A 26,889-nucleotide genomic window follows, 5' to 3' on the forward strand; every position below is an offset into this window, starting at 1 on the left:
ATGGGACTCAACTGCTGTGGTCATAAGTCCCCTAGAACTTAGAACGACTTAAACCTAACTAACCCAAGGACATCACACACATCCATGCCCGAGGCAGGATTCGAACCTGCGACCGTAGCGGTCGTGCGGTTCCAGACTGTAGCGCCTTTAACCGCTCGGCCACTCCGGCCGGCGTTTGAGAATCATTGGGAGAGTCCTTAGAAAATGTAGTCCATCAACAAAAGAGGCGGCTTACAAAACACTTGTTCGACCTATACTTGAGCATTGCTCATCAGTGTTGGATCCGTACCAGGTCGGGTTGACAGAGGAGATAGAGAAGATCCAAAGAAGAGCGGCGCGTTTCGTCACAAGGTTATTTGGTAAGCGTGATAGCGTTACGGAGATGTTTAGCAAACTCTAGTGGCAGACTCTGCAAGAGAGGCGCTCTGCATCGCGGTGTAGCTTGCTCGCCAGGTTTCGAGACGGTGCGTTTCTGGATGAGGTATCGAATATATTGGTTCCCCCTACTTATACCTCCCGAGGAGATCACGAATGTAAAGTTAGAGAGATTCGGGCGCGCACGGAGGCTTTCCGGCAGTCGTTCTTCCCGCGAACCATGCGCGACTGGAAAAGGAAAGGGAGGTAATGACAGTGGCACGTAAAGTGCCCTCCGCCACACGCCGTTGGGTGGCTTGCGGAGTATAAATGTAGATGTAGATGTAGTTCTCATCAAGAAGTGACAAATTTGATCGATTCGTGGATTGCTTCAAAAAATGAACAATTTTTTCGACGCGGGATTCGTACACTGCTCGAAAGATGGGCAGCGATGGAAAACACTTTGAATGATATATGTGTAGCCTATTTGTTTCATTAAAGCCTCAAATGTTGGGGAAAAACGGCGGAAGCAATGTTCTACATCTTGTGTATGATTTCCAAAACGACGAAGTTAGCAGGAGGAGGCGCAGGAAATATAAAAGTGGGCAGGTGTGGCCAGTACTTGCATGGGTGACCTTTGTAGCACGCGGCCTGCTGTTTACAATTTTACCTTTCCTTTCACGACAGAGCGAGTAGTAGGAGTGGCGGCGTAAGCTCTCCGATCGCTAGTCTTTGCTCCAGTATCCTGCGTTCGATTCCACACCTCTCCGCAGTGTCTCATGAACAGAGAACATGCGATATTTTTCAAGGCGATCCGTCGGTCGGATGTGGACATTAAGCTTCGTGGCTCTCTTGCTCCTCTTCATCAGGAGTACATTACCATCAGACACACTCAAGCACACAGCTGTTATACTTCGCGACACCCAATGTGCCTGCGGGCGAAAAATGATAGGAACAACCGTTGTAATTAGGGGGCTGAAACTGTCCGTAAGGGTCTCCCAGCCGTTTATGCCACACGACTTTCGTTACCAAAGAACGTGTTGCACCAACTGCATTTGACCTTCACAATTACAATGAGGCTGAATACGTAAGAACTATGTTCACAGTTACTGCACGAATATGTACTTTATGTCTACGTCCTGTCCTAGATACAATACGCTTTTATGGCTCAGGAAATCTATAATTATGTGCCCAGAGTTTTAACTGCAAATACAGTTCCCCACGGTCATTTAATGAACAAAGTAAGAGCATATGGACTATCAGACCAATTTTGTGATTGGACTGAAGAGTTCCTAGACAACAGAACGCAGCATGTCATTCTCAATGGAGAGAAGACTTCCGAAGTAAGAGCGATTTCAGGTGTGCCGCAGGGGAGTGTCGTAGGACAGTTGCTATTCATAATATACATAAATGACCTGGTGGATGACATCGGAAGTTCTCTGAGGCTTTTTGCGGATGATGCTGTGGTGTATGGAGAGGTTGTAACAATGGAAAATTGTACTGAAATGCAGGAGCATCTGCAGCGAATTTGCGCATGGTGCAGGGAATGGCAATTGAATCTCAATGAAGACAAGTGTAATGTGCTGCGAATACATAGAAAGAAAGTGCCCTTATCATTTAGCTACAATATAGCAGGTCAGCAACTGGAAGCAGTTAATTCGATAAATTATCTAGGAGTAGGCATTAGGAGTGCTTTAAAATGGAATGACCATATAAAGTTGATCGTCGGTAAAGCAGATGCCAGACTGAGATTCATTGGAAGAACCCTAAGGAAATGCAATCCGAAAACAAAGGAAGTAGGTTACAGTACGCTTGTTCGCTCACTGCTTGAATACTGCTCAGCAGTGTGGGATCCGTACCAGATAGGGTTGATAGAAGAGAAAGTTTCGAGAACATACCTTCACCGTGAAGTCAAGCAGTATATTGCTCCCTCCTACGCATATCTCGCGAAGAGACCATGAGGATAAAATCAGAGAGATTAGAGCCCACACAGAGGCATACCGACAATCCTTCTTTCCACGAACAATACGAGACTGGAATAGAAGGGAGAACCGATATAGGTACTCAAGGTACCCTCCGCCACACACCATCAGGTGGCTTGCGGAGTATGGATGTAGATGTAGATGTAGAAATGTATCTGCTGAAACTCGACAACCCAAACGACGACACCAGTTGCGATCAGCCATTTCCTCCTCTACGCAGCAAGTTTCTGGGTGTTTGCTGTCAGAGGTAGCGCGTGAGACTCGTCCCTCTGTAGGGAATTATGACCGGAAAATCACAGGAGGTAATGAATAACGAGAGCTAATTAAAAAGTTTTTAGGAGCCGATAAATTGTGAAACGTCCGCGCGCGGGAGGAAATATTCGCGTGGCCGTTAATCTGCGCCGGGCGGCGGCTCCTGACCGCCGCGGCGTCCGGCGCCACCGGCGCCAGTTAGCAGTTTGAGGGCGGCCGCGCCGCTAATGGGCGCAGTTTTTAACAAGTGCCGCGGCCGCGGCGGCGGCGGCCGGAGTCAGAGGTGTTGGCAACTCGGAGGGCCGGCGCGCCACTCGCCGCGAGAGCCTCTCAATTGTGCCGGCCCCTCCTCGCCTGCCCCATCCGCTTGTCCACTTCACCCTCGCTCCTCTGCAACTGTCTCCCTGTAATTCTGCACCCTCCCCTGCCTCGCCGCCCACCGCCTGTCTCTGCCGCCACAACGACAGACTAATCGTGTTCCTACCAGCAGTGGCTGGCCGAGAAGTAGGAGGCAGACGTCTGTCTTTACGTTGCCCTGTTGCGATGAACCATCGGCTTATACTCGTCTACCGCAACACCTAAAAGCGATTGTATAAAGATCACTAACAGTAGATAGTGTCGGAAGTTCCATGCGGCTTTTCGCGGATGATGCTATAGTATACAGAGAAGTTGCAGCATCAGAAAACTGCAGCGAAATGCAGGAAGATCTGCAGCGGATAGGCACTTGGTGCAGGGAGTGGCAACTGACCCTTAACATAGACAAATTTAATGTTTTGCGAATACATAGAAGGAAGGATCCTTTATTGTATGATTATATAATAGCGGAACAAACACTGGTAGCAGCTACTACTTTAAATATCTGAGAGTATGCGTACGGAACGATTTGAAGTGGAATGATCATATAAAATTAGTTGTTGGTAAGGCGGGTGTCAGGTTGAGGTTCATTGGGAGAGTCCTTAGAAAATGTAGTCCATCAACAAAGAAGGTGGTTTACAAAACACTCGTTCTACCTATACTTGAGTATTGTTCATCAGTGTGGGATCCGTACGAGGTCGGGTTGACAGAGGAGATAGAGAAAATCCAAAGAAGAGCGGCGCGTTTCGTCACAGGGTTATTTGGTAAGCGTGACAGCGCTTCGGAGATGTTTAGCAAACTCAAGTGGCAGACTCTGGAAGAGAGGCGCTCTGCACCGCGGTGTAGCTTGCTGTACAGGTTTCGAGCGGGTGCGTTTCTGGATGAGGTACCGAATATATTGCTTCCCCCTACTTATACCTCCCGAGGACATCACGAACGCAAAATTAGAGAGATTCGAACGCGCACGGAGGCTTTCCTGCAGTCGTTCTTCCCGCGAACCATGCGCGACTGGAACAGGAAAGGGAGGTAATGACAGAGGCACGTAAAGGCCCTCCGCCACACACCGTTAGGTGGCTTGGGAACTGTAAATGTAGATGTAGGTGTAGATGAAATACAGAAACACCGTGAGAAATGCATGCTTCATTTACAACCCCAATGCAGATGCTGTCCAAACAATCTCCCATAGACCGAACTAAAGTCACTAATTTTCCACAAATATACGAGGTTCATTCGAAAAGAAATGCACACTATTTTTGTAAAAATAGAGTTTTCATTCTGCATGTGTGAAAGTTTTACAGTGTGTATATACATCCTTCCCGCTTGTTTTCAAACTTAGTTCAACCTGTTCCCGTGAGTGGCGCCGTCACAGCACGTCTTCAAGATGGCTGCTACACTTGACGTTCGTCAGAAGCAACGTGCTGTCATAGAATTCCTGTGCTGTGAAAACGAGACAGTGGGATACATCCACAAGAGGTTGAAAAAGGTGTGCGGAGATGCTGCTGTAGATCGCAGTACAGTTAGTCTGTGGGCAAGCAGGTTACGTGATGAAAGCGAGCACGGCAATATTGAGGATTGTCCTCGCAGCGGCAGGCCTCGTACTGCACACACTCCAGACAATGTGCAGAGAGTTAACGAATTGGTGACTGCTGACAGACGCATCACAGTGAACGAATTGTCATTCTACTTTGGGATAGGGGAAGGGAGTGTTTGCAGAATACTGGAAGTGTTGGCGTTAAAAAAGGTTTGTGTCAGGTGGGTTCCCAGGATGTTGACAGTGGCTCACAAAGAAACAAGAAAAACGGTATGCGTGAACTTTTGGAACAGTACGAGAATGGTGGAGATGAATTTTTTGGAAGAATTGTGACAGGTGATGAAACATCATTTTTCATCAGAGACGAAGAGGCAATCAATGGAATGGCATCATGCAAATTCACCCAAGAAAAAAAATTCAAAACCATACCTTCTGCTGGAAAAGTTATGGCCACGGTGTTTTTCGGTTCCGAAGGACTCTTGCTTGTGGACATCATGCCAAGTGGAACCACCACAAATTCTGATGCATATGTGACAACACTGAAGAAACTTCAAGCTCGACTGAGTCGTGTTCGACCACATCGGCAAAAACACGATGGTTTGCTGTTGCACGACAATGCACATCCCCATGTCAGTCAAAAAACGATGGAAGCGATCACAAAACTCGGATGGACAACACTGAAACACCCGCCTTACAGTCCTGACCTGGCTCCATGTGACTTTCATCTCTTAGGGAAACTGAAAGACTCTCTTCGTGGAACAAGGTTTGAAGATGATGACTGCCTTGTGCACGCTGCCAAACAGTGGCTCCAACTGGTTGGTCCAGAATTTTACCGTGCCGGTATACAGGCGCTGGTTCCAAGATGGCGTAAGGCAGTTGACAGGGATGGAAATTATGTGGAGAAACGAAAATATTGTTCCTGAAGCATGTATGTACACACTGTAAAACTTTCAAATATGTAGAATAAAAGATGGATTTCAAAAGAAATAGTGTGCATATCTTTTTGAGTGACCCTCGTAGTTTATTGAAAAAAAAATGTATGCTACTCTGCTGTAACGAACCAAACACAATTAAGACTCAAAAATCGCAGACGAGCTGAAGGCCTTTGTTCTGCAACTCAAGGTGTCGTGCTTGGTGGAGTTTTCTACAAACTAATATTTACAATGTTGTGTCTGCGTTTAGTACGTGTACAACGATAGAGGTCCTAGGAAAAAGAGAATACGTTTGATGTTTAGCAACGTTTGTGAACCATGTTACGACATCCAGCCACGGACACTGGACTGTCGGCGGAGTTACAGAGCCAGGCAGCGGCGCCGTAGTGGAGTGGATGCCCGTCCGCAGCTCTGGCTCGACGTGAACTCACTCTGCACGGTGGCACGCGGGCCTATATACTGTCGAGCACCATGGGAACTATTTTAGATCACGTGGTTCGCACAAGGAAATACGTCCTCCCTCCCTCTTTTCCGATCCGCGACCACTGGTGACATTGCTAGGGCCGCCTGGTAGAAATGGTGCAAAAATGTATTCTGGTGCAGAGCCATTGCGTGGCGAGTAAATACTGGGAGAAGAATGTTGCAAGTCCTGCCAGATGCTAAGCAACGAATAACTATGGGCTATTTTGTACCAACGAGGGAATTTTTCCACTTTCGCGGTGGCCACGGTCCCTATCCGTTATATTTATGTGGGTTTGGGAGAAGGGCTGAACGTGCGTCTGACTGTGGAGCACAGGACGGAACCACCTGTACGATGATGTGGTAGCTACTTTAAGGCAGCAATTACCTAATCACGACATACTTTACGTACAAAAGGGTACATTTCAAATATTAAATAACCTGCCCGACAAGGTATCACGACAGGTACTTCAGGGATATTTGAGGGAGAATCGCGAAATTTAGAGAATCATGAGATGTACACCTGCTCACACCAATCCCCTACCGCCGGGGCATGAACTGGCCGACAGCTGTTACAGTCGGGATCTGCCACGTTCTGGACTAGGGGGAGGGGTGTGTGGAACACTGGACTTGACTAACACACCGAATTTGATGTAGGATACGTAAGCAGTGTAGAAATTAGTTGTAGGGTAGTCCTAGATAATTGAAAACTGCAGCGAAAATTAAAGACTTCTGGGCCAGTCCGGTGCCAGGGACACGGCCACTGCGATTAGCTCGGTGGGCGTGGCATAGCAGGTTTGTATTAAACTGGCACAACCTATAATGCTGCTGGTAGTATAATACTGTAAATGCGTAGCCAGTAGCTAAAACTAACAATGCAGACCTTACATAGCAGATAATCATTGAAAACACTACTTTTTGATTGTAGAACACCTGCGATAACCCTGCCGGCCGAAGTGGCCGTGCGGTTAAAGGCGCTGCAGTCTGGAACCGCAAGACCGCTACGGTCGCAGGTTCGAATCCTGCCTCGGGCATGGATGTTTGTGATGTCCTTAGGTTAGTTAGGTTTAACTAGTTCTAAGTTCTATGGGACTAATGACCTCAACAGTTGAGTCCCATAGCGCTCAGAGCCATTTGAACCATTTTGAACCTGCGATAATAAATCAATCATCGTAAAATCAGTAAGAACCACTAATTACACTACTTGCCATTAAAACTGCTACACCAAAAAGAAATCCAGATGAAAAACGGGTATTCATTGGACAAATATATTATACTAGAACTGACATGTGATTACATTTTCACGCAATTTGGGTGCATAGATCCTGAGAAATCAGTACCCAGAACAACCACATTAATAACGGACTCGATACGCCTGGGCATTGAGTCAAACAGAGCTTGAATGGCGTGTACAGCTACAGTTGCCCATGCAGCTTCAACGCGATACCTCAGTTCATCAAGAGTAGTGACTGGCGTATTGTGACGAGCGGTCGTGCATTATCCTACTGAAATGTAGGGTTTCGCAGGGATCGAATGAAGGGTCGTAACACATCTGAAATGTAACGTCCTTTGTTCAAAGTGCCGTCAATACGAACAAGAGGTGACCGAGACGTGTAGCCATTGCCACCCCATACCATCACGCCGGGTGATACGCCAGTATGGCGATGACGAATACACGCTTCTAATGTGCGTTCTCCGCGATATCGCCAAACACGGAAGCGACCATCATGATGCTGTAAACAGAACCTGGATTCATCCAAAAAAGTTACGTTTTGCCATTCGTGCACCCAGGTTCGTCGTTGAGTACACCATCGCAGGCGCTCCTGTCTGTGGTGCAGCGTCAAGGATAATTGCAGCCGTGGCCTCCGAGCTGATAGTCCACGCTGCTGCGAACGTCGTCGAACTGTTCGTGCAGATGGTTGTTGTCTTGCAAACGTCCCCATCTGTTGACTCGAGGATCGAGACGTGGCTGCACGATCCGTTACAGCCATGCGGATAAGATGCTTGTCATCTCGACTGCTAGTGATACGAGGCCGTTGGGATGCAGCACGGCGTTCCGTATTACCCTCCTGAACCCACCGATTCCATATTCTGCTAACAGTCATTGGATCTCGACCAACGCGAGCAGCAATGCCGCGACACGATAAACCGGAATTGCGATAGGCTACAATCCGACCTTTATCAAAGTCGGAAACGTGATGCTATGCATTTCTCCTCCTTACACGAGGCATCACAGCAACGTTTCACCAGGCAACGCCGGTCAACTGCTGTTTGCGTATGAGAACTCGGTTGGAAACTTTCCTCATGTTAGCACGTTGTAGGTGTCGTCACCGGCGCCAGTTTTGTGTGAATGCTCTGAAAAGTTAATCATTTGCATATCACAGCATCGTCTTCCTGTCTGTTAAATTCCGCGTCTGTAGCACGTCATCTTCATGGTGTAGCAATTTTTATGGCAGGTAATGTATCTTGTATAATAATAATAAAGACTGAATTAAAAAAAGCCATAACATTGTTGTGCCAGATAGGTCGCTGGCCGCACAGGCAGAACGCCACAACATGATATAAACATCTAAGCTGCAAGTTGCACTGCTGTATTTGACCATGAATAGCACCTGTGCAATGGTCTCAATACGTTCCAACTATTACTCGTGTTCAGAACACTGTTCTGTGTGAGTGCATCACGACAGAACTAATTGAATTAGGACGTGGCCAAATAGTTGGTGCTGGTATGGTGTGTGTCCCCATAACCCAGATACCAGGAGTGTTCGATGTTTCAAGAGGCACTGTGCAACAACTTTATACCGCATACCAGGAAAGTGGAAGAACGTCATCCAATAAGTCGCAACACTAACGAAAGGGTGTGTTGAGTGATCGTTAGAGACGGTCATTGGACAGGATTGCCACGAAAAATAAGGGAACAATAGCTGCAAAATTTCCTGCAGATCTGAATGTCGCACTCGTGAACCTTGTCAGCACCAAAACAACTCGAAGGAAGTTCAACAGCCAGGGAATTGCAGAGCGAGCTGAAACTGCAAAACCACACATAAGTGCTGCAGATGCCCATGATACGTTATCGTGTTATGGGCCCATCCCAAGTTACAGTGTTTATTCCACAATAGTGATGCTGTGTTCCAAGACGGAGGGGCCCCTGTTCACACAGCTCGCATCGTCCAGGACTGGTTTTTCGAGACAGAGGATGAGTTGTCGTATCTTGCCTGACCACCAAAATAACCAGGTCTCACTGAGCCTTTGTGGTCCAGTATGGAGAGAAGCGTGCGTCACCAGTACTCACATCCATTATCGTTACCGAAACTTGCCACACTTTTGCAGGCAGAACATTCCCTTGAACACCGCACATTACCTGTATATATCTATTCCGAGACGACTGGTAGGTATTTCGAGCGCCAACGGTTTTTCTACACCGTAGTGGGCATGTTGTGTTTTTCGTGTATCCACAATTTTGTGTCCCCCCCCCCCCCCCTCCTCTATAGAAAGTATTCTGAGATCAAAGATAATGAAATATTTCCTGCATGCCAATCTGCATGGATTCTGGTTACAACGATCATGTGTAACCCAACTCACACATTTCTCACGTGGCATCCAGGAACCATTCAACATAAATGCAGTATTTCTTGACTTTCGGAAAATATTTGAGGGATAATTAAACACTGATGAGCAAAGTTGTCAACAGCTGTACCGTTTTCTCTTGTCAACGCTGAGTGCCGCTAAAGGAGAGAAAGAAATTATGGAAGTCCTGATTTTGGATGATGTAGCCTCGCTGACGCTGTAATAAAATGTGTAGTCCCCGCTCTACCTAGACAAAATGAATCTATACACAATATAAAATGAATGTATGTATGTGTGTATATTCCACATCTCCTCCTAAATCGCTGGATCGATTTCAAGCTAACTTGGTATACATATACTATACTGTTAGGAAACAAACGCTGCGGGGTAAGAAGCATCTACCTATCATAGTTCAGGAAATATTATGTAACAGAGATGTGTGAAAAACTGCCGCATCACGCATGAAGTTTAAATTTCTTTGCTACTAAATATATTTGCAACATATTTCGCAAATTGCATCCACATATGCTGCTGAATGTACCAAAGGAAATATATCACTGTGTGGGGTAACCCTACATTTCAGTAGGATAATGCACGACCGCATGTTGCAGGTCCTGTACGGGCCTTTCTGGATACAAAAAATGTTGGACTGCTGTCCTGGCCAACACATTTCCAGATCTTTCACCAGTTGAAAACGTCTGGTCAATGGTGGCCGAACAACTGGCTCGTCACAATACGCCAGTCACTACTCTTGATGAACTGTGGTATCGTGTTGAAGCTGCATGGGCAACTGTAGCTGTACAGAGAGATGGTGGCATAAACACTGAGCTGCCTGAAATAATGCCGTATCGTGCGTAAAGTTTTAATACATCTTACAGTCTAGTCAAGGAAATCCCTGACATCTGGCAGCGCTTTTGACAGTCTTCAACCGCGAAGCGAAAAACGGCTGTACGCAAGAGCAATAGCCGTCTATAGAGCTATGAAAAGCTGTAGCCATAGGGACTTTTACAAACTAGTTAAATATACATACAAGGGATTTGTATTTTGCATACTTCGTTTCTTAATTTGGATACTGTGCGTATACATCTGTACATTGTGCATATTTCTTTGTACTTCTGTTTTATAATTTAAAAGGTGTTTGGACGAATATATGGAAAAGACATTTTTTCGATATTAGACTACGAAGTTCTCTTTTTTTTCATTTCTAACAGGAAATTTGGAACATGAATAGATGGACGATGCCGGGCTTATCAGCTAGTCGAAAATAAAATGGAAAAGTTGATTGTTTGGGTTGCATAATCTTCTACAGTTGATCAGCTACGAGCTTTTTTTCCTTTTTTATATTTACTTAGAAATGAGTTAAAATTAAAGCTAGGGAAACAGCAACAGAAAAATCTCATTTGGAACTAAAAAAGAAAGAAAAAAAATATCGTATCGGACCAAGAATTGAAGATTATTGAATGTAGACTATCACACATAATGTAAACAACTAGCATTTGACTGAGGATTTTTCAACAGCATTCTACTATCGTTAAAAATGAATAACATTGTAATACAATATTTCCTACAAATAGTTAAAAGAGAACAGAAAACAGCCATTATTTACCAGGCACTTTTGGAATACCAGATATTGAATGTGCATATCGCAGGCATCCACGTCGAGAAAATTACATCGTGTATCATAACAAACAGCGTAAATGCATACAATTGAAAGTACACATCAGTAGAAGCTAAAGTGTCTCACTAAATATAGTTCCGCAAATGTACCATTCGCGAGATAATTGCGATTTTGTGGTTACCAGCCACTGTTGAGGTGATTGTGTGCAAACACCGCATGCTAGTTCGTGTTGTGCCTCTGCTTACATTTGCCAAATACCGAGTTGTAACCAGAATGGATTTGCGAAGCGTCAGTTATGTTATACGAGCGTTGGTGGCAATATGGAACATTATAGTATCGAAAAGTGTGCTGATACGCATTTACTACATTGTTAAGTAAGAAAAATACCCTGCTTGAAGGCACCCCGAAAGTCAAAAGTGTTTGATGTTGTGGTGATGGAAATACTCGGAAACTGTTCAGGAATTTCGACAAGGAGACTTGCCACACAAATTCCTGGAATGAGGCAACGTCTATATAAGACAACAAGTGTCTGGCGCAGTTGTTAGATGGGTTACTGCTGCTACAATGGCAGTTTATCAGAATTTAAGTGAGTTTGAATGTGGTGCTATAGTCGCCGCACGAGCGATGGACACAGCATCTCCGAGGTAGCGATAATGTGGGGATTTTTCCGTACGACCATTTCAAGAGTGTACCGTGAATGTCACGAATCCGGTAAAACATCAAATCTCTGACATCCCTGCAGCCGGAAAAAGATCCTGCAAGAACGGGTCCAGCTACGACTAAAGACAATCGATCAACGTGACAGAAATGCAACCCTTCTACAAATTGCTGCAGATTTCAATGCTGGGCCATCAACAAGTGTCAGCGTTCAAAGCGTTCAACGAGACATCATCGATATGGGCTTTCGGAACCGAAGGCCCACTCACTCGTGTACCCTTGATGACTGCACGACACAAAGCTTTAAGCCTCACCTGAGCCCGACAGGACCGACATTGGACTGTTGTTGACTCGAAACATGTTTCCTGGACGGACAAGTCGCGTTTCAAATTGTATCGAGCGGATGGACGTGTATGGGAATGGAGACAACCTCATGAATCCATGGACCCTGCATGTCTTAGGGGACTGTTCAAGTTGGTAGAGGCTCTGTAATAGTGTAGGGCGTGTGCAGTTGCAGTGATATGGGACCACTGGTACGTCTAGATACGACTCTGACATGAGACACGTACGTAAGCATCCTGTCTGATCACCTGCAGCCATTCATGTCAATTGTGCATTCCGACAGACCTGGGCAATCGCAGAAGGACAATGCGACACCCCAAAATCCAGAACTGCTACAGACTGTCTCTAGGAGATTAAACACTTCTGCTGCCCACCAAACTCCCCAGGCATGAACATTACTGAGCATGTCTGGGATGCCTTGCAACGTGCTGTTCAGAAGAGATCTACACCCCCTCGTACTCTTACGAATTTATGGACAGCCCTGCAGGATTCATGATATCAGTTCCCTCCAGCGGTGCTTCAGACGTCGAGTCCATCCTACGCCGTGTTCCGGCACTTCTGCGTGCTCGCGGGGGTCCTAGACAGGTGTATCAGTTTCTTTGGGTCTTCAGTGTAAATCTCATGTCTGGAGTAATCTAGGCTCCAACCCTCAAGCTGTACATGAGTCTCGATATCAGCGACGTTTCTTATTGAACGTGTGGTTGGTGGTACTACGCGTTCACATTACTGCGCTGTACATGTTACGAAACAAACTTAATAGCTTCGGGTTCTGCGGCATTATCTTACAGGATTGCTTAAGGATGTTCCTTTAGAGCAATGCCAGAGGAAGTGCTTCACGTATGGTGGAGCACCGATACATTTTGCTGCTACGGTGAGACGGAATCTAACGCGGTGATGTGGCCAAAGGTGGACTGCATGCGGAGACCTATAATGTGACCTTCAAGGTCATCTGATCTGAACCCCATGCATTTCTGTGTTTGGGGCATAGTGATTGGGACTACGGTTAACAGAAAACTGGAGCATATACTTGGTCAATGCTTGCCGACAATTACGAAACCTCCGGGAGAGATCAAAAGGATTCGAAGCTCACTGCGGCGACGGGTACGCACCTGCGCCCGGTTACATGGTCGACACTTCAAACTCTCCCTGTAACTACGAGTACAATCATGTAGCTGTTACGTTCATTTAGACACCTGCAGTTGCACCAAAGTATTCAAATGGTTCAAATGGCTCTGAGCACTATGGGACTCAACTTCTGAGGTCATTAGTTCCCGAGAACTTAGAACTAGTTAAACCTAACTAGCCTAAGGACATCACACACATCCATGCCCGAGGCAGGATTCGAACCTGCGACCGTAGCGCTCTCGCGGTTCCAGACTGCAGCGCCTAGAACCGCACGGCCACTTCGGCCGGCTACCAAAGTGTCTGTGATAAACTATCTTAATGTCACACAGTATTGTTTACCTTTTCCTAACTGTAATGACGTTTACCCAGAATCAGGTCACTGGTGGCTGGTAAACAAAAAGTAGCAATAATCTCGCAGTTTCTTTGTGGACCTGTTTTTTAATGACAAATTTTTTGCTTCTGATATCGTGTACTTTCAACTGTATGTGTTTACGCCGTTAATTCTGATACACCCTGTACACAAACTAGTGTCGCTACATGCCTCTGCGGTATTGCCTCCACAATTATTTTGTCCACACATTCATCTGAGAATGATTTAGCTTTCATCACTAGCCTTTAGTTGTCTGTCAGCTCAAAACTCTAACATGTTATTTGAACTTTCCTGTATTTGAGATGACTAGGAGAGCGCGTGCGGTGTGGTAGATAGGAAAATACGAGGAATGTTAAGAAATTAAGTATTTTGTGACAATAACGGGCTGTGGGTTTTGAAAGGTGGCTACACTGAGTCACAGTGCCAGAGATTGCGCCAGAGAGTATTATTCAGCCGCCTCCACTGGCAGTGTATGTTGAGATGTGGTAGTGGACAGTGCTTATTGAGAAGTAGGCAGTGCTTGTTGAGATGTAGCAGTGGTGAGTCGTTGTAGAGAAGTTCCCATGGAGAGTGCTTGTTCAGATGTTGTCATATTGTTTTGATGGGCTAGACACCAGATATTGTTGGATTGGGGATGATGTAATGATCAGAGTGTGCTTTTCGTCAATGTATATTAAGGTAAGAAATTCCTTTTTTTAATTATTTCCATGTCTTAAACAATAGTGTCTCTTGATCACAGGTTCAGCCAACAAAGCATCTGGCTCGTGTTCTTGTATTAGACTGTATTTCTGGTTTCTATGTGCAATTATAGTATTTCTGTTTTTTTTTTAATTACTTCAGTATAAATGGTGTTTAAAATATCTGGTCTTATTGAGGAAGAACCGTGCCAGCTGTTTACGTTGAATCACACTTCCACACACAGAACAGCTACACTTGTGTTTTGTTGTTTCGTAGGGTTTATAGTTGCTGGGGACTTAATTAATTAATTGTGTTATCGGAAATTTCCTTTCATTCTTTGTTGTTATGCTATGCAGTCAGACTGCGGAGCAATACTAGTCAGGGCCAACCGGTTACGAGACTTCGTAACCGCACAGACAGCGACTAAAAAATTTAAAAAAATTATTTGCACATTATAAATAATTAAGCCCCGATGCAGTTTTTGCTTTTTGAAGGCAGGCAAGAGTGAGTGGGAGTGGAGGATCCCCTGACGAGAGCGAGCATCGCAGGAAAACGGTAGTACTTAAACTCACGTTGCAGTGTCCAGTTGCGTGAAAGATGTCGGTAAGATATCCAGCCAAGCACGAGCCACATGCTTTTTACTCCTCGAAGGAATTACACCTAGCGAATTTTTTTCGCAAATCAAAACGGTTTACTCCAGAAGTGTTATGAACAGGACGACTGAGTGTGTTTAAGTGGTGTAGGAGGAGAACAAATATTTGTGACGAACAGAGGAGTGGAAGACATTCCATTTTGAGTGATGAGCTGGTGCGAACAGCCGAAGAAACTGTTTGTGAAGACCGTCGATTGACAGTGGATGAAATATCCGCGATGTTTCCACAACACTGCAGATACGAGGAACACACAAAAACGCTGGGAGGTACCGGAAATTTTGCTCAAGATTGGGTCCCTAAATAGCTGATAGAGCAGCCAAACAGAAATCGGGGTCAGTATTGCCCGCTAGTTTCCAGAGTGATTTGAATTGTAAGATGAGGATGTTCTGAGCTCTAGTGTGACTGAAGGTGAAATAGTGGTGGCTCATTACACGCCTGAGACAAGAAGGGAGTGATACCGAATACCCACGTGCAATAAAATTAAGAACCACAATTTCGGGAAAGAAACATGGCCGGAGTATTTTGGAACAGAAAAGGCATAAGTTCTGCCTCGTGAGGAGATCATGAATGAGCGATATTATGAGACTCAAAGACAGTCAAACGGAGCATTCAAAACAAAAGAAGGCGAATGTTGACGAGAGCAGTGTGTTTGTTGAACTACCAACTCCCGCCCTCACACAGCCTTACCCACCAAGGCGCTCTTGCACTCAGTTGGCTGGGATGTTTTGAACCACCACCCGTTTTCCCCTGACTTGGCGCCTTCAGATTATCGTCTTTTCGCCACTTTTTAGGCACACATGAATCGAATTAAATTTTCAATCGACGAGCAGGTGGCGAAAGTGGTTCTGTAATGGAGAAAAGAGCTGGCTGGTGATTTGGAGGAAGGAGCTGGCGGGTGAATTCTTGGCTGTGAGCATAAAGAAGTTTGCGCCATGGCGCACAACGGGATGGCGAATATTTGAGGAGTTAGTCAATAAGTGTATCAGCAATATGCTGCATTTTTTTTAAATTATACTCTCTGAACATGCCCCGTATTTACTGGAGACCAGTATACTATTTTGTGCGATTCATTTTGTCCAAGAACGGACTAATTGGAGTGGGCTTTACTTCGATTGTCGCAACGAACTACACAACTGGCCATTAAAATTGCTACACCACGAAGATAACGTACTGCAGACACGAAATTTAACAGACAGCAAGAATATACTGTGATATGCAAATGATTAGCTTTTCAGAGCATTCACACAAGCTTAGCGCCGGTGGCGACACCTACAACGTGCTGACATGAGGAAAGTTTCCAACTGAGTTCTCATACACAAACAGCACTTGACCGGCGTTGCCTGCTGAAACGTTGTTGTGATGCCTCGTGTAAGGAGGAGAAATGCGTACTATCACGTTTCCGACTTTGATAAAAGTCGGATTGTAGCCTATCGCAATTGCGGTTTATCGTATCGCCACATTGCTGCTCGCGTTGATCGAGATCCAATGACTGGTAGCAGAAAATGGAATCGGTGGGTTCAGGAGGGTAATACGGAACGCCGTGCTGCATCCAAACGGCCTCGTATCACTAGCAGTCGAGATGACAGGCATCTTATCCGCATGGCTGTAAGGATCGTGCAGCCACGTCTCGATCCCTGAGTCAACAGATGGGGACGTTTGCAAGACAACAACCATCTGCACGAACAGTCCGACGACGTTTGCAGCAGCATGGACTATCACCTCGGAGACCACGACTGCGGTTACCCTTGACGCTGCATCACAGGCAGGAGCGCCTGCGATGGTATACTCAACGACGAACCTGGGTGCACGAATGGCAAAACGTAATTTTTTCGGACGACTCCAGGTTCTGTTTACAGCATCATGATGGTCGCATCCGTGTTTGGCGACATCGCGGTGAACGCATATTGGAAGCCTGTATTGGTCATCGTCATACTGGCGTATCACCCGGCGTCGTGGTATGGGGTGCCATTGGTTACACGTCTCGGTCACCTCTTGTTCGCACTGACGGCACTTTGAACAGTGGACGTTATATTTCAGATGTGTTACGACCCGTGGCTCTACCCTTCATTCGCTTCCTGCGAAACCCTACATTTCAGCAGGATAATGCACGACCGCATGTTGCCGGTCCTGTACGGGCATTTCTAGATACAGAAAATGTTCGACTGCTGCCCTGGCCAGCACATTCTCCAGATCTATTACCAACTGTAAACGTCTGGTCAATGGTAGCCGAGCAACTCGCTCGTCACAATACGCCAGTCACTACTCTTGATGAACTGTGGTATCGTGTTGAAGCTGCATGGGCAGCTGTACCTGTACACGCCATCCAAGCTCTGTTTGACTCAATGCTCAGGCGTATAAAGGCGGTAATTATAGCCAGAGGTGTCTGTTCTGGGTACTTTTTTTCTCAGGATCTATGCAAACAAACTGCGTGAAAATGTAATCACATGTCAGTTCTAGTATAATATATTTGTCCAATGAATACCCTATTATCATCTGCATTTCTTCCTGGTGTAGTAATTTTAATGGCCAGTAGTGTATGTAGTACATTCCGAGGCAGCATCACGGTTTCAATGTTCTGAGTTCCAGTTCGCGCAGTATGTTCGGTGTGCCTCCTGCGTGTGTGAGACTGCTTTTCGGACTGGCTCTCACTCGGAAAAGCGGCCGGCAGCAAGTGAAACTCTCGACAGGTGTCCCGTCGCGTAAATCGGATCAGCAGCGCCAGCAGCAGCAGCAGCAGCAGCAGCAACAGCCGGAGTGGTGGGCGCGCCCTGAGGAGCCCTCGAGACGCCCCTGCCGGCCCCCGCCACCCACCCACGCCACCCCCGCTGCCGCCGCTCCACTTCTGGGAGGCGGCGAGCACTTGCTGCTGCCGGACCCCGCGCCGGCCCCCTCCATTCCCCCCCACACACCACCTCTGCGCCGAATTTACGAGCCAGCTGTCGCAGGAGGCTGCCAGTTTTCTATGATCGTAAAATTTACCGTATTTCTTCTTTATGCGATTACCGCGCCATAAAAGGTGGCAGGCCCCCGCTGCCCCCGCCGGCCCCACTCGGTTACAAATTTATTTATAACTGGCGCCGGCGGCGGCGGCGGAGGCCGGGTAGCGGCCGGGATTAAAGGACTTCTGGCCGCCAGCGATACGCCCCGGGCAGCCGCCCTGCTCCCTACCGATCGCCGCCGCCGGGGGCGCTGCTGCTATCTGCCTGCAGAGATAACGGCACAGCCCCACACTGACCTCACCACTATCGCAGTCCTACTGAAAGACGTCTACATCTACATCTACATCCATACTCCGCAAGCCACCTGACGGTGTGTGGCGGAGGGTACCCTGAGTACCTCTCTCGGTTCTCCCTTCTATTCCAGTCTCGCATTGTTCGTGGAAAGAAGGGTTGTCGGGATGCCTCTGTGTGGGCTCTAATCTCTCTAATTTTATCCTCATGGTCTCCTCGCGAGATATACGTAGGAGTGAGCAATATACTGCTTGACTCCTCGTTGAAGGTATGTTCTCGAAACTTCAACAAAAGCCCGTACCGAGCTACTGAGCGTCTCTCCTGCAGAGTCTTCCACTGGAGTTTATCTATCATCTCCGTAACGCTTTCACGATTACTAAATGATCCTGTAACGAAGCGCGCTGCTCTCCGTTGGATCTTCCCTATCTCTTCTATCAACCCTATCTGGTACAGATCCCACACTGCTGAGCAGTATTCAAGCAGTGAGCGAACAAGCGTACTGTAACCTACTTCCTTTGTTTTCGGATTGCATTTCCTTAGGATTCTTCCAATGAATCTCAGTCTGACATCTGCTTTACCGACGATCAACTTTATATGATCATTCCATTTTAAAGCACTCCCAATGCCTACTCCCAGATAATTTATGGAATTAACTGCTTCCAGTTGCTGACCTGCTATATTGTAGCTAAATGATAAGGGATCTTTCTTTCTATGTATTCGCAGCACATTACACTTGTCTACATTGGGATTCAATTTGCCATTGCCTGCACCATGCGCCAATTCGTTGCAGATCTTCCTGCATTTCAGTACAATTTTCCATTGTTACAACCTCTCGATACACCACAGCATCATCTGGAAAAAGCCTCAGTGAACTTCCGATCTTATCCATAAGGTCATTTATGTACACTCCTGGAAATTGAAATAAGAACACCGTGAATTCATTGTCCCAGGAAGGGAAAACTTTATTGACACATTCCTGGGGTCAGATACATCACATGTTCACACTGACAGAACCACAGGCACATAGACACAGACAACAGAGCATGCACAATGTCGGTACTAGTACAGTGTATATCCACCTTTCGCAGCAATGCAGGCTGCTATTCTCCCATGGAGACGATCGTAGAGATGCTGGATGTAGTCCTGTGGAACGGCTTGCCATGCCATTTCCACCTGGCGCCTCAGTTGGACCAGCGTTCGTGCTGGACGTGCAGACCGCATGAGACGACGCTTCATCCAGTCCCAAACATGCTCAATGGGGGACAGATCCGGAGATCTTGCTGGCCAGGATAGTTGACTTACACCTTCTAGAGCACGTTGGGTGGCACGGGATACATGCGGACGTGCATTGTCCTGTTGGAACAGCAAGTTCCCTTGCCGGTCTAGGAATGGTAGAACGATGGGTTCTATGACGGTTTGGATGTACCGTGCACTATTCAGTGTCCCCTCGACGATCACCAGTGGTGTACGGCCAGTGTAGGAGATCGCTCCCCACACCATGATGCCGGGTGTTGGCCCTGTGTGCCTCGGTCGTATGCAGTCCTGATTGTGGCGCTCACCTGCACGGCGCCAAACACGCATACGACCATCATTGGCACCAAGGCAGAAGCGACTCTCATCGCTGAAGACGACACGTCTCCATTCGTCCCTCCATTCACGCCTGTCGCGACACCACTGGAGGCGGGCTGCACGATGTTGGGGCGTGAGCGGAAGACGGCCTAACGGTGTGCGGGACCGTAGCCCAGCTTCATGGAGACGGTTGCGAATGGTCCTCGCCGATACCCCAGGAGCAACAGTGTCCCTAATTTGCTGGGAAGTGGCGGTGCGGTCCCCTACGGCAGTGCGTAGGATCCTATGGTCTTGGCGTGCATCCGTGCGTCGCTGCGGTCCGGTCCCAGGTCGACGGGCACGTGCACCTTCCGCCGACCACTGGCGACAACATCGATGTACTGTGGAGACCTCACGCCCCACGTGTTGAGCAATTCGGCGGTACGTCCACCCGGCCTCCCGCATGCCCACTATACGCCCTCGCTCAAAGTCCGTCAACTGCACATACGGTTCACGTCCACGCTGTCGCGGCATGCTACCAGTGTTAAAGACTGCGATGGAGCTCCGTATGCCACGGCAAACTGGCTGACACTGACGGCGGCGGTGCACAAATGCTGCGCACCTAGCGCCATTCGACGGCCAACACCGCGGTTCCTGGTGTGTCCGCTGTGCCGTGCGTGTGATCATTGCTTGTACAGCCCTCTCGCAGTGTCCGGAGCAAGTATGGTGGGTCTGACACACCGGTGTCAATGTGTTCTTTTTTCCATTTCCAGGAGTGTATATTGTGAATAACAACGGTCCTATGACAGTCCCCTGCGGCACACCTGAAATCACTCTTACTTCGGAAGACTTCTCTCCATTAAGAATGACGTGCTGCGTTCTGTTTTCTAGGAACTCGTCAATCCAATCACACAATGGGTCTGATAGTCCATATGCCCTTACTTTGTTCATTAAACGACTGTGGGGAACTGTATCGAACGCCTTGCGGTAGTCAAGAAACACGGCATCTACCTGTGAACCCGTGTGTATGGCCGTCTGAGTCTCGTGGACGAATAGCGCGAGCTGGGTTTCACACCACCGTCTTTTTCGAAACCCATGCTGATTCCAACAGATTTCTAGTCTCCAGTAAAGTCATTGTACTTGAACATAATACGTGTTCCAAAATTCTGTTGTAAACGACTTTTGTGTCACGTTTAGCTACGCGAGTTGCTAAGCACTTTGTATCACAGAAAAAAAAACTATAATAAACTTTACCGTCACTGGAAGTGGCCTTAGCTTTGGTTGGGAGCGGCAAAGGATGTCTTTAGCCATTATGTTGAATGTTGAATCCAGCCATCATATCATACTGAATGAGATTTACACTCTGCAGCTGAGTGTGCGCTGATATGAAACTTCCTGGTAGATTAAAACTGTGTGCTGGACCGAGACTCGAATTCGGAACCTTTGCCTTTCGCGGGCAAGTGCTCTACCAGTGCTCAGGCAGAAGTGAAGCTGTGAGGACGGGGCGTGAGTCGTGCTTGGGTAGCTCAGTTGGTAGAGCACTTGCCCGCGAAAGGCAAAGGTTCCGAGTTCGAGTCTCGGACCGGCACACTGTTTTAATCTGCCGGGAAGTTTCATATCAGCGCACACTCCGCAGCAGAGTGAAAATCTCATTCTGGAAAAATCCCCCAGGCTGTGGCTAAGCCATGTCTCCGCAATATCCTTTCTTTCAGGAGTGCTAGTTCTGCATGTTTCGCAGAGCTTCTGCAAAGTTTGGAAGGTAGGAGACGAGGTACTGCCAGAAGTGAAGCTGTGAGGACGGGGCGTGAGTCGTGCTTGGGTAACTCAGTTGGTAGAGCACTTGCCCGCGAAAGGGAAAGGTCCCGAGTTCGAGTCTCGGTCCGGCACACAGTTTTAATCTGCCAGGAATTTCCATCATATCATACTGCTTGGCGCAGGAACTTGAGTTCCCTACAACGGGCTGGGCTAAGGCCGGTATTGCACTATCAAAAAGATGTGATCAAATATTCCGTCAAATATATTTGACAAAGATCTTTGACGTATTACAGTGTCATCGTATTTTTCGTCAAAGTTCAAGATAGCTGACAACAACAACTTGCTATTAACCGCAGCAGTTGCATGTACCACAGTTGCACTGTGTGCTCATGCGGAAGAGAAGCGGGGGGAAAAAGGAAACGTACCTGGGTGAAGCCGTGGATTTTACGACGACACGATAGAAGCATTCAGCAAAACTTGTTAAGTATGCTTATATTGGAGGAAGTCAAGTCCTACATCAATTACTTAAGAATGGATGAGCATACATTTCTGTGTGTGCTCAGTGAAGCGTATCCTCATTTCACAATGCACAATATTCACTTAACAACTGCTACATCTGCAGAAGACAGGCTGACTGTAACACTCCGATTCCTTGCTACAGGAGAGAGTTAGGTTAGGTCTGCAATCTTCTTAATCTATTTTTGTCTTCAGGGTGCCTCGCATTACAAAGCGCCTCATCAACTTTATATAACTCTATTAATTTTGTAGTTGTCGGTACGCACCAGTTGTATTTACCGGCAATGTTTATAAAAACACAGCAGATGACAGAACGCTACAGCGATGCTAGCGCTCCATGTGGTAACATGTCACATTGCAGAGAACAGAAGACAAGAGTCTTCTTTGATCTTCTCGGTCACGTATTCTTTTTACAGCGTAAGTAAACGAATGAGCTGTCATCGACATGTATTATGTCAGCAGTTACTTCCCGATGTCGCTATATTTGCTGGCCCACAAGTGACTCGCCTCTCAGTATGCCCAAGAGGTAACTTTTCTAATGACTCATACGTGTGGACTGTGAGTTTCGGAACTAACATTTCCTTCTAAATAACTGTTGAACAGCAGGTAATATAGTAGGGCGCGCCTAATTATAAACAGTATGTTTTCCACATTCCTCTTAATAATTTCCGATGTATCCCTATTGATGTGGGTTACCAACACAGGTACAAGTATAGCGTACCAACAGGGACAAGAAAGGAGGCATGAAGGGCGCCAAAAACAGAAATAACAATCATCCATTTATCGAATCCATTACACACGCACATCAAGATATATAAGACATTATAATTGCCATACTCAAATCTATTATGACAAACAATATGTGTCACGAAAGGCACACACAATGGAGTTTAAGTAATTACAATGGCACATCAACTCCGCTATGACAAACAGTGTGCATCATGAAGGCCGCACAATTTTACCAATGTAAGAAATTAAAATAATACTAGCAAAAAATTAACTAAAATGCCTTGAAGGAAATGTTTATGAGAAGAACACGACGGGGCCGCAAGGGAGGAGTCAACAAAAACCAAAACAAACAACGGACACCAGGCCACGCCAACAACGGACACGTCAGGCATGGCCCGCATCTCGTGTCGTGCGGTAGCGTTCTCGCTTCCCACGTCCGGGTTCCCGGGTTCGATTCCTGGCGGGGTCAGGGATTTTCTCTGCCTCGTGATGGCTGGGTGTTGTGTGCTGTCCTTAGGTTAGTTAGGTTTAAGTAGTTCTAAGTTCTAGGGGACTGATGACCATAGATGTTAAGTCCTATAGTGCTCAGAGCCATTTGAACCATTTTGAACGTAAGGCACGCAACTACTCTCTCCGTTACGGTTCCGCGCGTTCCACCCAAGTAATAGCTACTTGAAACATTTTAATACTTGGAACAGTACACCAGTGATCAGCAAATTAAAAGAAAAACAATAACATGACATAAAAATACAATAATTTAAGAAAATCACATCATATGACTATGAGCTTAAGGTCTTTCGGTAATTAACAGATTACGAAACAGGTAAAGGGGTATGTGCCACTATTAAATCTTCCGTAATTACACTACTAAATTTCTCAGTACCCAAGTTGCAATTACCGCAAGAAGAATTAAATCATTTAAGTGATAATGTTACTTTAAAGTGATAGTAAAATCGTTTCATATAGCAGAGGACCAAGAGTGGCCCGATCAGTCCTCCCCAGTGAAGCAGTTCACACAAATGGTACTCCACGGTTCCGAGAACACAGCCCCATACAAAATGCAACACAACCACAGCGACCCGGCGTATTACCAGAACCACCAGGCAGTAAACCAAAATCGAACTAAGCCAAAACAAGGACAGACTTTTAAAATAACGAGACCTAGCCCGGGTCGGAGAAGAGACAAAATGCCGGGAAATCCATAAGAAACCTCAGCCAACTTAATACCAAAATAACAATTTATGAATAATATGCAAAACACAAGACCTCTCAGTCCAGAGGCTTCCGTTTAGTCGCGAAGGTGGCTCCGACCCGCCTGCTGAGGTGCCAAGCGTCGTACGGAGTGCCGAATCAAGCTTAACCTTCGTTAACGGAAAGCGGAAGCACCACAAGACACAATAAACTCCAATCTAACTTCGCAAGGCAAACTCAAAGGAGTGCCACTCGAAGGCTATGCACTTGAAGATCAAACATAAAGCACCCAGACTAACGTGCCGCTGAACGACGCACTTCCATCACCAGCGTCCAGTAGAGCACGGAGAGCAGCGTACCCCATCGGTATATATCCATGGGATGCTAAACGAGGCTAGCCATCCCAGCGACGGAGAAACAGGAGGACGAAATGACATCCCGCCGCACGTAGAAGGTATTTCGAACTCAGGTTCGACAAACTACAACAGGCGAGATTTTGCTCCCCTTGCGAATCAAGTTAAACGGCACACCACCCCGCTGTCCACACTATTAACCGTAATATCACGGTCCGGTCTTCCCATCGGACCCCACTCGGCTTCCAGACACAAACAACCCCAGCTGAGCCGAAATGTCTCCACGCCAAGGCAGCCACCTCTTTCCTCCTCACACGCCTCCAGCTAAGCTGCGGCCAGCGATCACACACGGAAACAACCGCCTAACGCCAAAGCGCCGTCTGAGTGAAAACTCAGCACTAAGATCGATACGGACTGGGAAATAAGCGAGCACCGTAACACCTACAACGGACTGGACTAACTCACTGCCGCCGTGAACGAATCTCTACGCTCGCTGCCGTCAATGTACCGACGTGCAAAGTAATGACACTTCGTCTTGTGATATTAAGAAGGGAATATTGACACCACATCGTTCACAAATTTGGTGAGACAAGTGCTGCATTTGCGTACAGGGTGTAAGGTGTATAACTGCAGATGTGTTGACAGGCGTGCACTTCATTCACCATTCAGTGCTCGTATTTCATACTTCTAATCCCAGCATTCAGGTATTCAGAAATATAATAATTCAGGCCCTGTTAATAATTTCTATGGGTTGCCTAAATTATTTGACGATGTTTACAGTTTGTCTCACACTGATCTCTGAGAGGAGCTTGACGCTAGGAATTTTCTTTATTTATGGGCGAGGGCAGCAAACTTCTTCGCAGCCATGATGGCTTCCCGTTTCCCATCCTTTTCCCGATCGCCAGGGTAGCACGTGGTGTCTTCTAACGATCAGTAGAAGTTTCTCCTGTTCTCAGTTCCCCAACCTACCTTACCAACCTTGTAACTGCTATTTCTGCTCGATTTTAACGTCTCGAGGTCGCCTCCCTGTGAGGTTCCGGCCGTCTGATTGGCCAGTTCAGGTGGACGCCCGTTTTTCGCCGGTAGGCGCCAATCGCCCTCCGCGGGTCGATAGTGGACAAAGGGGCAGTAGTCCAGTTCTAGTGTGACCGTGCCTGAGACCAGAGGTGCTGCTTCCACGAGATGGTGTTCGGCAAGCATGAGCGTCGACGTGCGCTGTAGCTTCGCGCCCTGCGGCCCACAGGGAACCTTATAGGTCATTTTACTGATGTGCCTTCCTTAAATTACGGTTTACGCAATTTTTCCGGGTTATAAGATTATACAGTCGACCATAATGTGCGAGATGTGTTGGTTAGTCACAGTAGCTTGCAGTTCGCCACTAAAGTGTATACTTTCATGCTCGCTTCTCCGCATCGTCTGGCAGTAGCTCTTTCAGTTCTCCCGTGCAAAATTCGACTCAGAATTTAGGTCTTCCTAGCTTGAAAACTTGTGCCCTTTGTCCTACGCCACGTGGTGAGTGTCTGGCGCCCCTTCATGTTTCGTTAACGTAGTCGGACCGCGAGCCAAAGTTATCTAGTATCGCCCGTATGAATAGTTTCGGTCTTGCTGGTTTTATTCCTCTAGTACGGGAGGCTACCTAGCGATTCACCCACTTAGTCTTTGGCTGATTCATAATGGTGGTCGTTGCATGCCTGCAACCCGTTCCTTTAGTAAATTGTACTTCATTTGATAATACGGCGATCGTTCCTAGAATTCCTTTTCTCCTGCCATCGTGGCCTATTATGAACGAGCGTTGGGGCAAGCTGCTGAACTCAGTTCTTTCTTCCCCCACCCCCATTTGATTGTATAATTGTTCAGTATTCAACTGTTAAATAAATGAGTCCTTTAATCTGTACATTCTCCCTTTCACTGCGTGAAACCATCCTTAGTGTCACAGTAGAATAATGAAGAACTATAACGGTTGCTACAAGGTCGTGCAGGTCTCGCGCCATTAATGATAGGATCAAGATTCAATATCGTGCGCCTGGCACGACCATTGCACGTATGGCACCGATGATACTAATAATGACTTTCAATTATCCCCCATTAATAAACTGGGAAGTGTTCACGGCTCAGTGTGAGTACGTGAGCACTAAATCTACTTGATACCGTGGAAGCAGTGGCCTCTGTTTTACCTTGCTGGTTTGGAAAAAATATAAAAAATTACAGCCCCTACAGCAAGGGATAGTAACATGAAAAAAAAAAAACCGAGCCATCGCTTTTAATATTTACTGGTGACTGACGACATTGTACTGACAACATTCCATCGGTATTTACTCTGACCAGCCAGAAATTATGACCGCCTACCCAATACGCCTTATGTTCACCTTTGGCGCGGATAACACCTGCGAAGCGTCGTGGCATGAGAGCAATGAGGCCTTGGTAGGTCGCTGGAGAAGCCGGCACCACATCTGCACAGACAAATCACGTAATTCCCGCAAATGCCGGGGAGGGGAACGATGAACTCTGACGCATTGTTCAGTCACCCCCCTCCCCCCCCCCCCCCCAAATGTTGTAAGTAGGCTGTTTAAATGTAAGTAGGCTGTTTGGGTTTTTATGTTGGTAACGCCACGTAGCGCTCTGTATGAAAATCACTGACTGTGCTGTGTGCAGTCCGTGGCTGGTTGGCATTGTTGGAATATTCGCTATTGTAG

The sequence above is a fragment of the Schistocerca americana genome, chromosome 5 (assembly GCF_021461395.2).
Source record: "Schistocerca americana isolate TAMUIC-IGC-003095 chromosome 5, iqSchAmer2.1, whole genome shotgun sequence".
Taxonomy (NCBI): Eukaryota; Metazoa; Arthropoda; class Insecta; order Orthoptera; family Acrididae; genus Schistocerca; species Schistocerca americana.